The following is a 6,091-nucleotide window of genomic DNA, read 5'->3' as shown; positions in this document are numbered from 1 at the left end:
GGGGGGGTTACAAGCATTGGGGCATTGCAAATGATACGCTAATCATTAGTTTAAGTAGAGACACTGAGGCTAAATAAAGGAACATATTATACATACGTGCAGATCGTTGCATGTGTGATAAGACCGATTAACCTCAGAGGAGTAAATTTCACAGGAGAAGCAAAAATAAAAACGTATTTTAGTAATATTTTATCACACAGCAACCGGGGCTCTATGCTTTATCTCTAACGTTTTAGAAGTATATTAGCTTACCATTGATTCGCCATATTTAATTTTAAAAAAGAATATTAAAACAATTTCTTTTATGGGTAAGCCGGTCTTATCATAATGGGGACGATACAGAATTAGAATTGCGAGTTAAGACCGATGTGTTCAATTCAAGGATAATGTAGAATGGAATTGAATCACATCGTTAACCTTCGAAACCACTGGACATACATAATAGCTCACGATAGACCTACAACTACACGGGTTTTTATTGGTATTATTTTAAGGTAGTTTAGCTTACATCCCCATCGTCACGATTTAGATGTTTTAAAAAATTCTGTAAGTGTTTTACGGCGCTCTCAACTACATAAGGGTCATTATGAGTGCATTTTCAGTTTGGTAGAAATTAATTTTGAATTTTGCTCGGGTGGCAGCCGAAGCCTACTCCTATCGATTTTAGAACCACCAAGGGATTGTTAACGTGCGCAACTTGCACCGAGCCAACTTGCACACGGGACCTCCGCGATTTTTTCGACCTTTTTCGAAAAGGCTAGGTGTTAGATCTGACCTATCCTAAGATCAGGGGTGTGGCCGAAAGACTGCAGTAAGGAGCCAAGGAGTTGCAGTAGAAGGCAGCAGAAAGATTTAGGGGCCCAGAGGAGGCGGCAAATAGAAAGGCTGGAGAAAGAGTCTGGAGCCCGGAGGGGGGGGGGGCAGAAAATGGAGATGAAAGCAGACGACATAACATGATTAAAGAGCAGGAATTGAGGTGAAAGAAGAAAACATTTTTTAAGAAAATATTTTTCCGATGCTGTCAGGTTTCTAACCTGGAGCCTATTTAATGAGAGGGGAACGCCATACATCTAGACCACGAGAACCCCTGTTGGCTTCTACCCTGCCTGTCAGGGCCAAATAGGGTGAAAGGGATACAATGTTTCAGTTAGAATACCGAATTGATAAAAATTCTCTGTCGATGTGGATCAAATCTGGTCCATCGCGTGCGACGGCAAAGCATCTATTCACTTCACAACTGACGGCAGAATGCGAATAGGATGGTTGCTATAAGTGATTTTCAAGTCGCAAAACTACAACAGCGATCAAAATAACCGAAAATTGGCCTGACTCATTTGCCATACTAATATAAAAAAGACATCTTAACATAACCCAAACTCTTTACCTAACGGACTCAATGGTGACACATGTTTTCGAGCATTTCGCACCAATAAAGAGTTCAACCCCTTCCCACCAACAAATTATTCAAAACACAAAGTTCTTTCTATGTTCTAGTAAGAGTTTTACAGTACTTGCAACATAATGAGGTCATATGCAGAATAGCATGGACTACAGCAGACTGGAAACCAGGCATCCGTCGAATTGTTCCTGCGGTCCCGTTCTTTTTTCTTCTTTATCTTTGTTTAGATACCCATCGAACTACGGATCCCTCGAACTACCGAGGCCCGACGAATTCGAGCTATCTGTATTTAAGTGCCAAAGATTAGAAGTGTTATAAAAAAAAGTAATAGGCACACAACAGACGGAGGAGAGATAAGGACAATAGATGTTTGATAGGAAAGAAGGAGCAAACTACTCCAGAGCGCCCGCCAACCGCCCACAACTCGAACTTCAACATGAGATGGTCTCACCAACACAGCTCCTCTGTCCAGCACCGAAAGGCACCCAGGCAAATGGGTCAATGTCCTCATGGCCTGGGTGACCGTGGATCCAACGCTCGGGCTTGAACTCCAAAGGTTCTGAATACGCGTCAGGATTACGGCCTAGCGGGTACAGCGGAATCACAACCCCAGTCTGGAGAGAGCAAAGATGTCTTATTAGATATTTAGAGAGAGAGAGAGAGAGAGAGAGAGAGAGAGAGAGAGAGAGAGAGAGAGAGGGGGGGGGTATGTTTGTACAGGTGATTGATATTGCGTTCTCGTGCTCTTTTACTGTTTTTTTTTTCATTCAGTTTAATAATACCGTAACATAATTCTTGTAACAACAACAACAACAACAGCAACAGCAACAACAACAACAAAATGAGTTTTTAACAGCGAATAGGGTTGGCAGTCCTTATAATTCATAATGTAACGATAACGAGTTACTAATTTAATTTTATTACCTCCAAAGGAGTTATCACTGAAGTTCCTGCACTCTCTCTCTTTCTTTCTCTCTCTCTCTCTCTCTCTCTCTCTCTCTCTCTCTCTCTCTCTCTCTCTCTCTCTCTCTCTTTCTCTCTCTCTCTCTCTCTCTCTCTCTCTCTCTCTCTCTCTCTCTCTCTCTCTCTCCTGGCCTCTCCCTATCCCTCTCCTTTTCTCTGTCAGTTTGTCTCTGCCCCAGACCCCACCACACACTCTCCCCCTCTCTCTCTCTCTCTCTCTCTCTCTCTCTCACACACACACACACACACACACACACACACACACACACACACACACACACACACACACACACACACACACACACACACACACACACAATCTTCTGATAATAAGAGTCAGTGCAAGGTTCTTCTCTTAAAGGCAAAAGAGGTGACTTGTAACTTAACCAGCGGGATATAATGTAACTGTAACTATTATATTATCCAAATTTTTGTTGGAACGGCCCCAGTTGGCCTTGATAAACATGGTCGAAGCATTTCATCTCTTGAACAAATTACATTGTATTACTGGAGGGGGGGGGGGCGTAAAAGACCCATTTACAATGACTTATAACATCACAAAGACTCTTACTCCTTTGGGGAGGTGGTATCCGTTCAATGCTCTGTCTTCCTCCATCAGACGAGTTATGTAGAACCCTACAGGGTACAGCCTGTATGAGAACAAGGGGTAGAAGAGAGATCAAAAGGACTGACTGTGCCAATAGCACAACGGCCATGATGAAGATGATGGTGGAGGTTTAGGGGGGGGGGGGGGAGTTGCTGTCTCAGCTGTTCAATGTTCACGAGGAAGCATGTCTAACTAGATATCAAGTGTTTATCAAACCAACATTTTTTTTTACAGAATCAATAACAACGTGATTTCTGTTGATCAAGATGCTTATTGTTTTATCCCTAAACGAATGCTACAGCAACAACGATGATGATGATGATGATGATGATGATGATGATGATGATGATGATGATGATGATGATGATGATGATGATGATGATGATATGTGTGTATCTATCTATCTATCTATCTATCTATCTATCTATCTATCTATCTATCTATCTATCTATCTATCTATCTATCTATCTATCTATCTTATGGACGCTTGCATATACAGTATCTCCGTATTTCTGCTAGATATCTATGACATAATATCTTACGAAATTACTGTTTATTCAGTAGATCAATTGGCATGAGAACAGAACTTCATAAATAACCGTAACCGCGTATATGGGGGAGTAAAACGTTTTACAACGACAAAGCCAGCTGTTGATTTCACCTTAGACTCTCCTTCAGTACGCCCTTCAGGTAGATGAGCTTTTTCAACTGTTGATAGGTTACGTCACAGCCTTTCTCGGGAAGCTCTCGGCAAATTTCCTCGAATAGCCTCTCTTGGATGTCCGGGTGACGAGCAAGCTCGAATAAGATGGCTTTAGTTGTGTTGGAAGTCTGAGACGGAAAGTTAATGAGTTGTGAACACTGTGTCAAAGGATGCTATCGTATCTCGACACGAACTAAGAATGAAATAGATGCTATCTTACCACGACAAGGGTCAGAATGCCAACTGATTTTATCGTATCTCGACAGAAAATCACAGTGTCTGTGAATGTTATTGTACCTCGATTTTGACCTTCGTGTCTGTGAACAGTGACCGATATCGTATCTCGAAGTGAACCAACGGTGTAAATGGATGCACTATCTCGACAGTAACTCACCGCGTAAATAAATGTTATTGTACTTCAATTTTGACTCTCATTCCTGTGAATTCTGACTAATATCGCATCTCGACGCGAATCACGGTGTAAATAGATGCGTATCTTGACAGTAACTCACCGTGTAAATCGATGCCATCATGAGCTCCATGACGTTGGAGTAAATCTCGCGTGTTGTCTGAGTTCCCTGTGACGCCAACGACTGGATGAAGGACGCGCTAGAATTGGCGCATTGAAGCCTCTGGTCTATAAGGTGAGTGGCTGGAGACAGGAATTTGAGCTGTCACAAGTCACGAACGACCTACTGGCCTCTGTGGTGTAGTTGTTAATCATTTCGCCCTTGCATGCAGAGGCTCGCGTTTGATTCCCTAGAGGGAGAACGTAGATTTTTATCGAGCATCTCGGTTTTTCTGCCGGGATGTTATATCCCTCTCAGCTCAGGTTCGCACGGACAGGCAAGGTAGGAAGCTGGCCTCCAAAATAATCCAAATCGTGTCGATGGGGGCGTAAATACGCATTCATTTCAAACTTTTAAATTCTAAAACGAATGACCTCAACTTTCCCTGTTTGTATCACAACACGGTGGAATCAGGAGCTCGTCAATTTTTGGGCATATGGATTTATAGGTATTATCATAACGCTTGTTCATCTGTCTTGATTTCGATAAAAGAATTTCCAATCCTTCTTCAAAAGAAGTGAAAATATTTCGGATTGATAGAGGTGGAAGTCACCTGGTTTCAGAGCTACAACTAGCAAAAAAATAGCTGCCAAAGTTTGGCGACTTCAAAAGCTTGAGAGTCCTTGAAAACTGCAAATCTGCATTTTATGTGCATTTAATCAAACGTTTTTCAGTAAAATACATACCGAAATGTATTTTTAAATAGACGTTAAAGGTGTTAAGCCAAAAACAAAAATTCAATAAGAATGGTCAAACCAGCGGAAAAATGCTTCTTCAAATTCATGATTTTGACGAGCGCCTGATTTCACCACGCTGCCTCACATTATATTTATCTTCAGCAAGTTAAGTTTGTTTGCTTAAGTGTTTCTGTCATTGTTAGATTGACTTGATATATATAAGACTGACTTGGTATAAGACTAGCCCATTGAAAGATTCGGGTTGGAAGATTTAATTAACGTTACAATAAACAATGTTTTTTTAAACAAGCAGTCGGAATAAAAGTATAACTCCTAGCTGGAAAGTGTGTCGTTAAAATGGTTGTTGGAAGCACAATAATATTTTGTCCATGTCTTGATAGTAACTCAACAAGGGTAACGTATATTTTATGGCCAGGGTGCGAAAAGAAACAGAGGAAGGATAACTTTTACTTCAAGGGTTGACATTTAGTGACTATGTGTATGCTTTAACTTTTATTCTATGGCTCTTCAGTGCAACTATTATTCTGGAAGCATGACTTTTGTTATGCAGCGATGTAAAGTAACTTAAAAAAACGCCCCTCTTTGTTTTGTAACCATGTCACTTAGATGTGTGTTATGACATTTCTTAGACTGTTCGCTCCAGTTCAATTTCAGTTTAAGGGATGACACTCCATTTGATTCTAATAGGAACCAGATGAAGGACAATGAGGGGAAGGTTGCGCAAGCACTCGACTCTAGTGAGACTGGTGTTTTCTCATGCCCTTCATTCCTTTATTTGCGGGCCTATGGTACGCACCAGTGCAGCGAAGACGTTTTACACGTAGAAAAGAGCGGTGCCCATGAACATACCGGGTCTAGGATAAAATACAATAATGTGATAATTCAAGTATCATCACAAGAACTATAATAATATGAGAACGGTGCATCCTATTTTTATCCCGACTCTTCCTCTGGTACAAAGAGGTAAGGGTTTAACTACTCATTCATGACAAGATTTATTATTTCTACAACGCATAACTTCCGACTTTACGTCAATTTCAGACAGCGTTAAGTGCTTTGCAAAACATTCCAGAGGGAGAATATGATACCATAATAGTTAGCCAGTACGGGAGGATATGGGCTATCTAATCGGATTTTCTTTGGTGTGTGGGG

The sequence above is a fragment of the Aplysia californica genome, unplaced genomic scaffold, assembly GCF_000002075.1.
Source record: "Aplysia californica isolate F4 #8 unplaced genomic scaffold, AplCal3.0 scaffold00468, whole genome shotgun sequence".
NCBI classification, from domain to species: domain Eukaryota; kingdom Metazoa; phylum Mollusca; class Gastropoda; order Aplysiida; family Aplysiidae; genus Aplysia; species Aplysia californica.
Note: the sequence above shows the minus strand (reverse complement) of the source record.